The sequence below is a fragment of the Sorex fumeus genome, unplaced genomic scaffold (assembly GCF_029834395.1).
Source record: "Sorex fumeus unplaced genomic scaffold, SorFum_2.1 ptg000037l, whole genome shotgun sequence".
NCBI lineage: Eukaryota > Metazoa > Chordata > Mammalia > Eulipotyphla > Soricidae > Sorex > Sorex fumeus.
Genome location: NW_026606094.1, coordinates 73,040,379 through 73,056,501, shown reverse-complemented (window position 1 = coordinate 73,056,501; position 16,123 = coordinate 73,040,379). Strand labels below are relative to the sequence as shown.

At 42.9% G+C, this 16,123-nt stretch overlaps 1 pseudogene; it reads right to left on the bottom strand.

Annotated features, from left to right (window-relative positions):
• Window positions 1-15,237: 15,237 nt before the first annotated feature.
• On the bottom strand, window positions 15,238-15,359 carry LOC130027926 (uncharacterized; annotated as a pseudogene).
• Between the last annotated feature and the right edge of the window lie 764 nt (window positions 15,360-16,123).

The following is a 16,123-nucleotide window of genomic DNA, read 5'->3' as shown; positions in this document are numbered from 1 at the left end:
CGAAGAAGTCTGACCATCTCATAAGTTGGGCGGCCATGTGATTTTTTGACGTCCTGTGGAATCCAGTCGGTAATGGCTCTAGTCCAGCAGTAGTCTCCAAATTGCATTACATGTCCAGCACATCTGATCTTTGATGCCTTGGTAAATGAGACAGTGTCCCTGATTCTCAATCATCAATGGAGGTCAGAACTCCGGATTCTTTCTCTCACTTGAGTGAAGCATGATACTCCAAGCATAGCTCTTTTGATTCCTCTTTGGGAGACCCAAATAGCATTCTCATCTTGTTTTCGTAGAGCCCAGGTCTCTGAGGCATATGTTAATGCGGGAAGAACAATGGAATCAAAGAGATGTGCCCAGAGCTGGAGGTTCTTTGTCCTCTTAGCTATCTCTTCAACGCTCTTGAAGGCGTTCCAAGCCGCTCTCTTCCTCCTGCGCAACTCAGGTGCCAGGTCATTCGTCATGTTGACTTCTCGACCTAGGTACACATAACTGTTGCATTCAGAGATGGTTGTTCCATTGAGAGCGAATGGAAAGTCAGGAACATGGCCTTTTCTCATAAACATTGCCTTCGTGAGATTCAGCTGTAGTTCAACCTTTCCACACTCACATTCGAAGTCGGCCAGCATTTGTGCAGCTTGGCTAATGTTTGGTGTTATGAGAATGATGTCATCAGCAAAGCAGAGGTGGTGTAGTTGCCGACCACCTATCCTCACTCCCATTCCTTCCCATTCCAGTCATCACATTACGTTCTCAAGGGTGGCACTGACGAGTTTCGGTGAAAGGTATCACCTTCCTGAACCCCATTCTTGACATGGATGATCACTTCCTTGTAGAATGGTGAGATCCTGGTAGTGAATCCATAATACAGCTCATGGAGGATCCTGATGTATTGAGTTTGAACGCCCTGTTTGGCTAGGGCTTCTATGACTGCTTCTGTCTCAACAGAATCAAAGGCCTTCTTTAAATCAATGAACATTAGACAGAGCAGCATCTTGAACTCCTGAGAAACCTCAATGAGCTTGGTTACTGTGTGGATATGGTGGATCGTGCTGAATCCTTTTTGGAACCCAGCCTGCTCACATGGTTGCCCTTCATCTAGTGTTCTGCCAATCCTATTCAGGGTAACTCAAGTGAACAGCTTGTAGATGACAGACAACAGGCAGATCGGGCGATAGTTGCCAATGTCGTGGATGTCTCTCTTCTTGTACACTAGTACAGTCCTGCTGGTTTTCCACTGACTACATCATATTCAATCGACGGTTTTGCCGGACTGATGTTGCTGTTGTCCCAAAATTCCAAACCGATTGGACTACCGTCTCGTTCATGCAAAATTCTACTTCACAGATCAGGGAGAAAAAAGCTGCAAGGTTTAAGAAGAGAATTCCCAGAACTACCACCAACTGGGAGCTCTTTGGCACTATTGCGGCAACATGGGGAGATGCCGTCATTGACAACATTGATGAGGAATATGATCAACTGTTCAACACCTCCATGATTGTGCAAGGAACACCGAGAGAGAGAGAGCCACAAAAAGACCCCTGTCTTCAAAAACTCTCAAGCTCATTCGCCAACATGGCTTGGCGCAAGCCTCAGGCAACCACAAACGTCCGAGCTCACAAAGCAGTGCAGAGAAGCAATAAAGGAAGACCTCAAAGCCCTAGCCCTCAAAGAGAGAAGAGCAGCAATGCTGGCAGATTTGGCAGAAGCCGGGAAAAGAATTCGCAACACCTGCCTGTCCATTGCCAACTACAAGACCAAGATGACTGCCCTCTGACATCCTGATGGATCTATCACGTCTTCCAGAAGGGCAATGGAGAAGATTATCCGTGACTTCTACTCGGGTCTCTTCGATAGCCACGTCCACCTGCCCACATACCAAATTCCACAGGATGGATATTTCATTCCCAACGTTCTCTCTTCCAAAATCCTACATGCCATTTCATTGGTAAAGAAGCAAATAGCACCCGGCCCAGACAAAGTCAGACCCGAACACCTGAAGAACCTGCCATTAGTACTCATCAATATACTGACTCGGCTCTTCAAACGCTACCTGACTGAATGCAAGGTTTCGTCCCAATGGTGTTGAAATATTACATAATAAATATTCCCGAAAACTCAATACCCTGCCACAGAGGCAGGGTGGGGTGGGGAGGGGTGGGGTAGGGGTGGTGAGAGGGATACTGGGATCATTGGTGGTGGAGAATGGGCACTGGTGGAGGGATGGGTACTCAATCATTGTATGACTCAAACGCAAGCACAAAAGGTTGTAAGTATGTAACTACCTCACAGTGAATTACTAATTTTTAAAAATTCCTTGAAACTCATATTACATAATAAATATTCCCTAAAACTCAACCATCAATAGCTTTGTAAATCACAGTTCTTTGTTATATTTTAAAAATAAAAAATGAGTTTAAAAAAATTTAGATTGCGTGTTCTTCCCTCCTGGAAAGGAGCATAGCATGACACTCACCATAACCGTGCTGCTGTGTGTAAACTCAAAAAAGACAGCAGCTGCAGTGGCTGTCTCTCCCACTGCCCGCGTTCAGTAGTCTCACGCCGGTTCCCCCACCCTGAGGAGGTCAATGGCAATGGGCAGGCAAAGGAAGGAATGAGGGCCAGGCTGGTTGGTCTTAGTTGCAGTTTATTCCAATCCTCTCTCCATCCAGTCCTGTCTCTGTCCTCTGCCTCCCCTTGCCCATCCTTACAGTCTCATTATATCCCCCAACATGAAGGATTGGGGTAACAATTACACATAGGTGCGGTCACAACCAATAGGGGTAGAATTCTTTCCCTCGGGGAAAGCCACTTCTAAGACAGGTTGTCATTATCAGATCAACTCACCCTACAGCAGAATCCCCTGGGTGTGTTTCTCCTCTCCTTCTACTCGGACAACAAATATATAAGCATATATAATGTAAATTATTTTGTATGGATACGTAAGAAATATCTTAAACTTATAGAATTGCCCTCCTAGGGCCATCTTGATCTCAGACTACAGTGCTCAGGCTAGAAAGTCTTTCCTACCCCTAGCAGGGTCCTACTCTGGTCGTTACTTTTGGATCATGACAGCATTTGTCTATCATCAAGCTCTTAACTTGTAGTTAAGAATCGTGGCACTTTGGCCTGGCCCATTTCGATGCCAGGGTAGCTTACACTTGCCCTGGGTCCATTCAGTCCCTTGTTGGGACCCTGCTTTTGAAATGTTAGGACTAAGGGCAACTGAGGCTTAAGTCAAGAAAGCAGATGCCCAGGAGTAAATAATATTCAAAGCCAATTAAATCCTAAGTTACAAAGCATAATGTTAACGGCCTTCCTGTATCTATACAAAAAGGGCATTGCTTTAAAGTAAACTATTCAAAAGACATAAGGAGAGGAGAAAGGCAATATTAACTTACAATACAATTTCAGTGTCCTAGAAGGATCCGACCTTACAAATGAACAGTTACTGATTAGGGGGGAAAAGTTGATTAATTAGTTGGGGAGGAAAGCATAGGGAAGAGTTTACAGATAAACACAATGGAATGGAAGTGCCTCAGGAGCACTGTAATAAACCTGAGTTCCTTGTGGCAAGGGGGAAAGGGCAAACCAATGTTAAGCCTAAAATATTTGGAGCTATATTCCAATACTGCTGGACCCTGTGCCAGGCAGTTTCACAAGGAGTGTCCCAGAGGGGGATGAATGAGAGCCCTTCACGTCTCAAAGGACCCTGCCTGGGCAGTCAAAAACCTCCAGTACTCAACCGCCACCATGCTTACAGCCTCACTCCACACGCTTGGGCTGAGCCTCACCATGAGTGAATCTATTCCTATACCACGCAGACTCAAATGGACTTCATAGGACACACCCTACCCATAACTCCAAGAGTTCCTCACCATATTTGATGGGACTCAGAGTAGGAGGCAACCAATTTTAGAGGAAATATTATGTTATTTCAGTTCTGCTTTGGGGAAGGGATTGGGGTTCGGGATGGAAATATCTGAAATACGGTGGTGGTAAGGTGTAATGGGTGGTGTGATTGGTGTTCGAATTTTAATGCAATCAATTATTGTGAACTACTTTATAAAAATAATAATAATAAAAAATAATTTTTAATAATTTAAATTACTCTGAACTTCCTCTCAAACCATAATTTGACTTCTAGAACAAGCTGAAGGGCACATCTTGGGGTCTATCAGGAGTTACCAGAATGGGAAAGGAAATGAAGATAGACCTCAAAGCAGTGACAAGTCCCACCAGTAGGAGGCAATTCAGCCTCCAAACTTGGCTGCTCCTTGTAACTTCCCCCAGAGATCTACCGAGATTTCTGTTGCAGTGACCTTTTCCTAGGGCCAAACGGCAACAGCTGATAGACATGGATCAAGATAGAATCTAGTCATAAAACTAGTTAATCAAGAGGCTGGAGTGATGGCACAGCAGGTAGGGCTTTTGCCTTGCATGCAGCCAACCCAAGTTCTATTCCCAGCATCTCATATAGTTCCCCCGAGCACTGCCAGGAGTAATAGCTGAGTGCATAAACCAGGAGTAACCCCTATGCATCACTGGGTGTGGCCCAAAAAGACACTGTCACTGTCACTGTCCTCCCGTTTTTCATGAATTTGCTCAAGCGGGCCCAGTAACATTGTGAGACTTGTTACTGTGTTTGGAATATCGAATACATCACAGGTAGCTTGCCGAGCTCTCCGAGAGGGGCAGAGGAATTGAACTCGAGTCGGCCATGTTGATTGCATGCAAGGCAAACGCCCTACCCACTGTGCTATCGCTCCAGCCCAACCCAAAAAGGTAAATAAATAAATAACCAACCCAACACACACACACACACACACACACACACACACACACACACACACACAAACTAGTTAATCAAGATGCAGTACTGATGACAGATCTCACCCATTTGTTCATTTTCTCAGTCAGCCACTGTGGAAAATTTAAATTTGGTTTTGCTAACTCATTTGTAATTAACGCTGAACAATAACATATGATCTAGAGACCAGAGTGGGGGAAACTTAGGTGCCTACTCTGGTGACTTGATGAATTCATGAAGGTACAAATCCCTAAATATGATATACAATAGGATCCCTCCCAGAAGCTGGAGAAAAGGTGCTTGGGGATCTTAGAGGAGAATGCAGCCAACTCTCTCAGGGAGAGAAGCTTCCAGGCAGGCTGCACAGAGGTGAAATCTGAGAGGCTCCTTCCAAGATCAGCAGTCTGGGAGAAAGAGTAGGGATAGCATGTGCCAAAGAACAGCAAATTTGAAAGCAAACAATGCAACCCCCATCCCCTCCCTAAAAAATGTCTTAACCTTCCATCTCAGAGGACTTAGAGTACTGTCTCTCACAAATGAATGAAAGCAGGCTGCTTACAAGGTTGGATGCTGCTGGGCCAGTGACGGGATAAACAAAACAAAAATAAAATGCAGTGCTTTAGCTTACAGAAATACAAGGTTATCAATGCTTAAGCTATGGACCTAAAACAGGCACTATTTACCAAGTGCCTCCCTCTCTACCCCCAGGCAGACCAGAGAGCACAAGAATCTGCACCTGTAAAAAAGCACAGTAGAAATGACATCTGTACCTATATGTTTATTGCAGCACTGTTCATAATAGCCAAAATCTGGAAACAACCCAAGTGCCCGAGAACAGACAACTGGTGAAAGAAACTTCGTTACATCTACACAATGGAGTACTACGCAGCTGTTAGGAGACATGAAGTCATGAAATTTTCTTATAAGTGGATAGATATGAAAAGTATCATGCTAAGTGAAATGAATCCAAAAGAGAAAGACAGATACAGAAGGACTGCACTCATGTGTGGAGTATAAAATAACATAACATGATACTGACACCCAAGGACAGTAGATACAAGGGCCAGGAAGATTGCTCCATAGTTGGAAGCCTGCCTCATGAGCAGGGAGGGGATGGGGAGGGTGGCTGGAATACAGAAGAAATCACTAAGATAATGATGGTTGGAGGAATCGGTCGGGATGGTAGATGTGTACTGAAAGTAGATAAAGGATCAAACATAATAACCTCTCAGCATTGCAAACCATAATGCCCAAAAGTAGAGAGAGAGTATGGGGAATATTGTCTGCCATGTTGGCAGTGTGGAGTGGGGAAAGGGGGGTATACTGGGGATGGTGATGGCAGGGAATGTGCACTGGTGGAGGGATGGGTGTTTGATCATTGTGTGATAGTAACTTAAATATGAAAACTTGTAACTATCTCGCAGTAAATCAATAAAATTTTTAATTATTGTATGATTGAAATCCAAGCACAAAGATTTGTAAGTCTACAACTGTACCTCATGCTGTTTCACTAATAAAAATTAAAAATAAATAAATAAAATTTTAAATTGAAAAAAACAAAAGAATCTGCACCTGGGCACAAGCCAGTGTTGCAAGAGCAAGGAGACAACCAGGTATCAGAGTTTTCTAGTTTCCGCTGCACACTCTTCCAGCACTTTGGACAAATACCCTGGATGGTTCTATCATGCCATTTCTCCAAAAAGGCTCATTGCTCGCTTATGCCTTCTTGCAATAGAAGGTGTTATGTTCTCTGCAAAATGCTATTTTTACTTTAAATGCTCATTTGGGAACTTTAAACTTTGTTTTGCTAACTCATTTGTAACTGAAGCTGAACAATAGCTTATGATCTGAGTTCTGTAAGTTGTTCTCTTAGCTTCAAAGACTTTTACTCCTGAGAGCTTCAACTCTGGAACTTTGCACAGCCATGTGGTTTGGGTATGTTGGAAGACCAAGGGAAAAACTTTCCATCAGAATATTATGTAAGGGGTCTAAGCCCCCACAGTTACCACTGGGGTCATGGCTAGCAAGTGCCAAAGAGCAGCAAATTTAAGACCCACATCTTGGGGCTGAAGAGATAACAGAGCAAGAAGGCACTTTCCTTGCTGACCTGGGTTTGATCCCCAGTGTCCCCTATAGCCCTCCAAGCTTTGTCAGTAGTAATTGTTGAGTTCAGAGCCAGGAGTAACTGGCATTTCTGGGTGTGACCCCCAAAACAAAGAACAAACAAAAATAAAACAAACAAAAACCCACTGGACATCTCTACTGTTTTGTCTGAATTTTTGCTGCCCTCATGAGCACCTGGCTCCCCACAGTGACCCCATTATTAATGGAGATAAATTTAAAAACAGATGTGAAAATAGGAAAATAAGCTCCCCCAGAATATAAAAATAGCATTGGAAACTCCCTTGCAATATCTCTGCTGGAATCTGCAAAATAATATCTCACACTGACCATTTACCAAGTACAAACCACTAGAAAAAACATGACAAAAATTCAACAAAGACCTGAGCCTTGTAGGAACATACACACCTGTAGGGAAGACAGAATAGATACCTTAGTGCCAGAAAGCTAGAGGAAGAAATGGAAAGCTAATTCTGTAGGCAAGCAGTGAGGTGCTGGAGAGGTTGACTTCTTTCTTCTTTAAAAAAAATTATTATAGAACTGTAATTAGCAAAGTTATTTATGGTTGAGTTTAGGCATATGATATCTCAACACCAATCCCACCACCAACATCAACTTCTCTCCACCGGTGTCCCCATATTCCCTCCCCACCCCAATCCCTTCTCCATCCCCGCCTGTCAACTAGACATGCACATTACAAAGCTCAGTGCCTGAAGCTTAGATCTCAGGTTTTCAGCCTTGTGAGTCTGTTTAGGATGTATGGCTACATCACTACCCCATATCGCCAGTTTAACTGAAGCCGGATACCTGTTCACCCATTACTTCCCATTCTCTTCTTCCCAACTTGATTTCTTTACTTCTCTGTGCTTCTCCTCTCTAAACACGGGATTCAGTCTGGCTTCTGGTAGAAAACAGGAGCTGAGGGGAGATTAGTCTGACGATAGGAAGAATCCAGGGGACATCCAATGGAAACTGCTGGAGACCATTTTCTGAGAAGAAAGTGTCTAAATACCCGGACCCCGAATGAGGAGCGAGAGACCCACTTGGGCAGAGTGCAGAGGTGGGGCCCCGGGGCTCACCTTGTGTCCCAAGTTCCCAGACTTCATCACAAAAAGGGTATGAGCTTAGTAAAGATGGGCAGGTTCGTGCCAAAATAAAGGAGTGAATCTGAGATTCTAGAACTGATATGCTACACACAGAGAATTCCCATACTTTTTGGTTTGGTTTGGAATCACACCCAGCAATGCTTAGGGATTACTCCTGACTCTGCACTCAGGAATTACTCCTGGCAGTGCTTGGGGGACCATTTTGTATGCCAGGGATGGAACCTGGGTCAGCTGCAAGCCAGGAAAGTACCCTACCCACTGTACTATCTCTCCTCTCCTTCCTTACACTTAAAGCAAACACACCAATAATTTCTTTTGATACAAACAGATTTGCATTCATTTATTTCCACCAATAAGGTATGCACAAAGCATCTACTGAATCTACTAACAGAGATGTTTCAAGGACACTCTTAAACTGAACATGCAGAATCAGTACATTTGTTGATATAAAGATTTTTCTCTCTTTGTTTTTTGTTTTTGTTTGCTGGAGAGAGAACACTTCTTTATCCCCTTCATCTTTCTTTTCTTCAGTCTTTACGTTTGGAAACTAAAGGCTTACCTTCCAAGATTTTCTTCTCACTCTATAAGTATTTCATCTCTTTCACAGCTTATCATTCTTGTTTTATGGAAACAAGAAAAAAATTTCTTGAACCTCTCTGAAGATAACCTCTCTGAAGATATTAAGTAAAGAATGAGAATGTTTTTCACTATAATACCTCAATAAAATAAAAAGGTTTTCAAGCTCCTTGATTTAGCCAAATAAACAAATTTAGTCACTGTCCTCCTGTTGTTCATCGATTTTCTCGAGCGGGCCCAGTAACGTCTCCATTTTGAGACCTGTTACTGTGTTTGGCATATCGGATATGCCATGGGTAGCCTGCCAGGCTTTGCCATGCGGGCGAGATACTCTCGGTAGCTTGCCGGGCTCTCCAAGAGGGGCGGAGGAATCGAACTTGGGCCAGCCATGTTGGCTGTGTATAAGGCAAATGCCCTACCCGCAGTGCTATCACTCCAGCCCAACCAAATTTAACCAAATATTTTTCAATGAAAATTACTTTGTTTAGTCTCTTTTGGTATCTGTTGTATCTTGTTGGTTTTCTTTCATAATAAATAATAACAGTTGATACAAGTGGACTAACTTTCCAGTGTCACTGATGACACATATTTTGTAATTATATATGTCTTTTTCCCATGCTCCCATATCTAGGCCTTTGCTAAAAAGGGGGGAACATAGACTATTTTTATATGCATTTGCACAGGGCTTATTACTAGGCACAGGGCTTATTTTTACTCTATTACCTGGAGAAGTTAAAAGGCTAGCCATGGTACCAACATTGACTATTCCTTTCTCCCCAAAGACTTTACCTAGTTTCTTTAGAGATATATGTTATTATTAGGGGTCAAAACTTGACTTGTCCATTGTAGGACAGTATGAGAGGGATACAAACAAATACAGTCATCCTTCCTGGTTTCTTAAACTAGAATAAGATCTTTTTATTTATTGTTTTAAAAAGTAATGGTATTTTTAGTTTTTATTATGATCACAATCATCCTGTTGTTCATCGATTTCCTCAAGCAGGCACCAGTAACGTCTCCATCTTCCTAGCCCTGAGATTTTAAAAGAGCCATTTCAATGCTCTTTCAGGATTAGAAGAATGAGACCCATCATTGTTACTGGTATTTGGCATATTGAGTACAACACGGAAAGTTTGCCAGACTCTGCCGTGCGAGCAGGATACTTCTGGTAGCCTGCCAGGATTTCCAAAGGAAAAAATAAGATAATAAGATGTCTTCCGGGAGCTGGGTTTTATAGTCTCTGCGTCTTGGCAGTTGATGGGACCAACCTGGCGCTGGTGGCAGCTGGTGGGTGTGACGCCTACCTACTGGAAGATGAGGGGTCTTGTTGGAGAAGACCCAGTCCCAATCCGAGTAGGCTTGGAGACCTCAGCCCTGGGACCCGCATGCCTAGGTTCCTCTGCCAGTTCTTTCATGCATGAGGCCTGTCTGGACGTGTGGAGAGTGGTCCCAGCATGGCCATGGCTGGCTCTGGAGGTCCTCAGTTGCTGGGGCTCTGCTTGGGGCAGGGGTTAGTTATTAGTTTTTATAATAACTGGAAAATCTGGCATTTAATGAATGGAACCAAGAATACCCATTAATCTCAAGATTATCTCCCTTAATAAAGTTTGATTCAACAAAACATGCCCATAACCTCCATCAAGAAAGTACCAAGACAGGGGCCAGAATGATAGTACAATGGGTAAGGCATTTGCCTTGCATGCAGCTAACCCGGGTTTGATCCCCCAGCATCCTATATGCTCTTCTAAGCACTGCCAGGAGTGATTCCTGAGTGTAGAGCCAGGACTAATCCCTGAGCATCACCAGGTATGAACAAAATCTAAAAAAAAAAGTACTAGACAGATTTTCAATGGCCTCCCATATTCCCAGGTCCCTTCCCAGTTTTCCTACCTACTCATACCAAATCTTGTACCCTTAACCAATGATCCTGGGGTACATCCAAATCTGTTCTTCAGATTGATTATGAGCTGCTATGAATAGTATAGTAATGCTATATAGCTCTCCTATTCAATTTTGACTGTCAGTGAGCTTCTTCTTTTTCAATCCACGAGCATATTAAGAGCTCTACTTAATATCTTTTATTATTATTCTTAATCCTATTCTTAATAGAATTATTCCTATATTACCACATCATTGAGGCCTCAAGAAATAGAAAGTGAAAATAAATTGGTCTCTATCCATTTTCACGATTCTATGTTTTGTTCTTAATTCTATCCTAAAAACAAAGAGAATATTGGCACATTGCATTTCTTCCAACTCAAATGTTCCTCTTCAGCTTTTCACCCTGCAATTTGCAATTGGCCACTGTGAATTTCACCACATCACTCACAGTAAGTTTTCCCTTTGAAAACAAGATCATTTACTCTTTGGCCATAAACTGACCCTAAAAATTGAAAATTGGAGAATGTCATCAAAATGGCAATAGAGAAAGGTTTTCATTTCATTCTCAAGAACAATTAACAATTATCCAAGATAATAAGAGTCTCAGAGCTCCAGGTGAGACTGAGGCACCCCTTATAGCTCAGAGACCAACACAGAATACATAGGAGATGGAGGTGATTCAGGCTTCCTTGGACTGTCAGGGAAGGGAGAGAAATTTCTAGAGGCTGCACTCTGGGCTATGAACAGTGATCGCACAGCAAGGGGACCAGAGGAGGGAAAAGCAGAAACTGTGGAAATACAGATCTTTAATAAGGTAAAGCTGGGTGCTCTGGTGCTCTGTACATGTTGTGACTTCAGCAAGAAAGAAGCAGAGTCCTCTCTTCCCCCTCCAGAAATCCCTTAGCTCTGACCTAGTAAGTACCTTGACAACCACCAGACTGCCAGTCCTAGATCTGAATGACAAAGAGACTGACAGTGCCACAAATGCCAACCAGCTCTCTATGCACACCTGATATCTATATACCTCTATTTGATACTGTCTTTGTCTATCTCTGCCTCTGTCTCTGTCTCTGTGTATTACTCTCTCTATCTCCATCTTTGGCCCTGTCTCTATCTCTATTACTATCGTGACTCTGTATCTCTCTTTTTATTATTATTATTAATTCACCATGTGGTGCAGTAACAAAAATTTCATGTTTGAACTTTGATTATATGGTCATCAAACACCTATCCCTTCACCAGTACATGTTTTCCACCACCAAAATCCCCAGTATTGCCCCCATTCCACACCTCCCCCTGCCTGTGTGGCAGACAATTTGCAAAATATTCTTTCTCTACTTTAGTCACCTTTTGAGACCAGTCCTACTACCCCTCATATCTGCTGAAAATGTAATGCTAGACAATGTGTTTGCATTGCTTGTTATGGATATAATATGATATAATGCAGCTCTAGGAATTCTAAGATTTTAATAATTAGGGTCTGAAGAAATCACTGAAGCAAGTTGCTCAGGTTCGAGATTTGTGTCTCTTGATTTTGGCCACATGGGAGCTTAAGTAGACAGTGGGCAAATGTGGTGTCATCTCCAAGTCCCATTGGGGTGGAGGGAATGAGGGACCTCTCCTACCATGTCCCAAGAGACTTGGGATTTGCTATCACTGTGACTTGTACCTGGTGCTTCTCGCTGACTTCTAGAAAATGGCGACCACTGGAGCTCTTAAAGGGCAGGCATGTATACCTATCTCTTTCACTATCTCCTCTCCTTCTCTTTGAGATTGCATCTTTCCTACTACTAGAACAGTAGAGTAACGCTGCTTTTCCATGGAGAAGAGACTCTGAAGAGATTAGAAAATTTCAAGTCTTTATCCAGCTCTACTTTGTAGTTAGTTGATTTGTATCCTCAGTACCTACCCTTTCGGGGGGAATTGAGTGTTTAGGGGACATAGCCCCAGTACTCAGCTTACTTCTGGCTCTATGCTCAGGGACCACTCCTGTGGAGCTCAGGGAACCATATGGCATGCCAGGAATCGAATCCTTGCCAGCTATGTGCAAGGCAAGCACCTTTTTAAAAAATTATTATTGAATCACCTTGAGATACAGTTACAAAGCTTTCATGTTTGAGTTTCAGTCATATAATGATCAAATACCCATCCCTCCACCAGTGTACGTTTTCCACCACCAATGTCCCCAGTATCCCCCCACATCCCATCCCCCGCAAGGCAAGAACCTTACCCACCATATTATCTCTCCAGCCCGTACTTCTTGAATATTTTACTTCTTGAATATTTTTCAATTTGTGCCAGTTTTGTAGATGAGTGACCATATGCATTACTTGTGGGCTTAGCTAGTTTATTGGCATTGGAGAGACACCTGGGAGGCGAATTGTTTGTAACATTTTTTTGTTCATTTGGCAAATGATGCTAACAACAATAAAAGCATGTAAGTCACTGCTCTCAGAGTATTGATAATTGCTTTATTACTTATATATTAAGCAGACTTTGTTAATAGAACAGTTTCCAAAATACTTTTCTAGTGAAGAAACACTGTACATAGTATTACATGAGGCTCAGGGATACTTATTGAAAATATTTTATTAATTTCATAAAAAATACTATTTTCAGTCCCCTATCACTCTGGTCCTCTGCCCTGATACCTTCTAGAATAATTTCTCTCCTCCGTCTCTTCCAACAAATGATTAAAGCATTTCCAAGGGTATTTTATAAAGCCAATATTTCTCTTCCCAATGGGCACTGCAAAATAGAAAACTCAGTCAAATATCCATTGTGAACATAGATGTAAAAATTCTAAACCAAAGTTTAGCAAAACTAAATTCAGTAATACATTAAAAGGACAACACATTAGGATCAGGTAGGTTTTGTTCCAAGAATTTATAGACGATTTTAGATATGCAAATTAATAAATTTAATACATCATCAAAAGAAATATAAAACCATATGTTATATATCAATAGATGCAGATAAATTATTTAAGAAGATTCAGCATTCATTTGTGATAAAAATGCTATGTAACATCAGAGGATGAAAGAAACATTCCTCACATACTAAATACCATGTTTTACAAACTCAAATTTAACATGATACTCAGTGGCAAAAAAATAAAAGTTTTCCTCTAAGATTGTTTTTCCTCTAAGACAAGATAAGTTTTTCCTCTAAAACAAAATTTCCTTGTCTAAAAGACAAGGTGTTCATTTTTAACTATCACCACTATTATTTATTATAATTCTGGAAGTCTTACCCAAAGCAATCAAGGTGGGAAAATAAAAGAAACCAAATAAGAAAAATAAAATTGTCACTGCAACAAACATGATAACAAGCATAAAAAACGCTTGAGGCTCCACTAAAATACTATGATAAACAATAGACTCATACAGTTATAGTGGCAGTCTGCAAAAATCAATGCACAAAAATCTGATATGTTTTTATACACAAAAACTAAATTAGGAGAGGAAGAAACCAATAAAATATCCAATCTGTAACTGCCTCAAAAACAGAATTGAGTACATCGCATATAACAAAAGATGTGGAAGACCTGTAGAGTGAAATCTATAAAATGTTTGTTTAAAGACCTTAAAAAATAAAAATGATACACAAAAACTAGAGAATCCAGTTTTTGTAAGATGGCAGATGAGTAGATATACTGGGTTTTTCTTCTCTCCACAATGATTAACTAAAAAGAAAAAAAAAGAAAAAACAACCACTGCCCTCCCGTTGTTCATCTATTTACTCAAGTGGGCCCAGTAACGTCTCCATTTTGAGACTTGTTGTTACTGTGTTTGGCATATTGAATACATCACGGGTAGCTTGCCAGGCTTTGCCGTGCGGGCAAGATACTCTCGGTAGCTTGTCGGGCTCTCCGAGAGGGGCGGAGGAATCGAACCCGGCTCGGCCTAAATGATATAAATAAAGTCAAATACAGACTCAGAGCAAAAGAGCGAAGGGCTAGAGAAAGAGGCAGCTCCCAGAGAGAGGTGGAGGGAGATGTTGGAAAGGAGAGGAAGAACTTTGAAAATAATAGACCCTAGGGTACCTCCAGATGCAATGACTTGCCACAGGGAGAGAATCTGTGACACAACATGAAGCCAGGTGCAAAACTGAGAGGTTTTCCTCCAGAAAGCAAAGGGACCTGGGGAACAGTTTAAGAGCCAAGTGCTGGAGGAACAAACATCAACAAATACACATGCCAGACATCAGGCATGTAACCTAGCACTCAAGGGGAATAGCCCCTTCCTTCTTGCTGTTTGGGATCAGGGGGGTCATTGGATGGACCCAGTGGCCGATGATGTAGCCCTAGCATCTTGTGAACTGATAATTTGTTCTGTGACCACCCCCCTTCTCTCTCATGCCTAGTTTAAGTAACTAGAGCTGAGTCTGAAAGGGGTGAGGGTGGGGGGGATATTGGGAACGGAACAAGCTCCAACTGAAGCCTCTTCTTAAGAGATTATTTTCCTGAGCACAGAGCCATGAGTCAGTCCTGAGCACCACTGGAAATCTGAGTTTGAGTTGAACACATGTCCAGTAATGGACATATCCAGAACAGAGCACTTGATCTGGAACCATTGCTGTACATGTGTTCATCTAGTACTTCCTGCCTCCAGTCAGAGCCTAGAATGCCAAAATTAAGCTCAAAGGAGATAAAAGAGGAAAAGTAATTTTAAAAATTCCATGAAATTATCTTCAATGATGTCTTTGAAGACTAGACTCCAGCAACAAAAGGAGTGGGGGCGGGAGGGAGGGTGGAATTTTAAATGCTTTTTAATTTTAATTTTAATTTTAAATGCTTTTTGTATCACTGTTAAACTGATAAGAACAGATACTACACTCGATCTTAGCCAAAAGGCTGTCACTGTCACTGTCCTCCCATTGTTCATTGATTTGCTTGAGTGGGCCCAGTAACGTCTCCATTGTGACACTTGTTACTTTGTTTGGCATATCGAATATGTCACCGGTATCTTGCCAGGCTTTGCCTTGCGGGCAAAATACTCTAGGTAGCTTGCCAGGATCTCCGAGAGGGGCAGAGGAATTGAACTCGGGTTGGCCATGTTGGCCGCTTGCAAGGCAAATGCCCTACTGCTGTGCTATCACTCCAGCCCGATGGTGATTCAATAAATAAAATTATAAAAAATGGGGGAAAGGCCCGCTCCTCTCTGGAAAGAAAGATGGCGGCCGCACTGGAGCCTTGTGGACAGCAGGTTTGAGCCGTGGGTGGGGGCAGCAGGGACCTCATGGGAAGGGGGGGCGTAATGGGCCGTCCTTCACGCCCGACCGAGGTCGCCAGCTGCCCCCCATGAGCGGCTCTCCGGCACGGCCATGGCCCCAGAGGCACAAGGACTTAGCACAGAGAGCCACCCGCTTGGAGCAGAAAAGCAAATGGACTATGTGTTAAACCGCGCCAGCATGCCTGCCCGGAGGGGAGGGGGTGTTGACCCACTCGCCCGCTCCTCTCTGGAGGGAAGGATGGCGGCCGCACAGGAGCCTTGTGGACAGCGGGTTTGAGCCGCGGGTGGGGGCAGCGGGGACCTCATGGGAAGGGGGGCGTAAGGGGCCATCCTTCACGCCCGACCGAGGTCGCCAGCTGCCCCCCACGAGCGGCTCTCCGGCACGGCCACGACTCCAG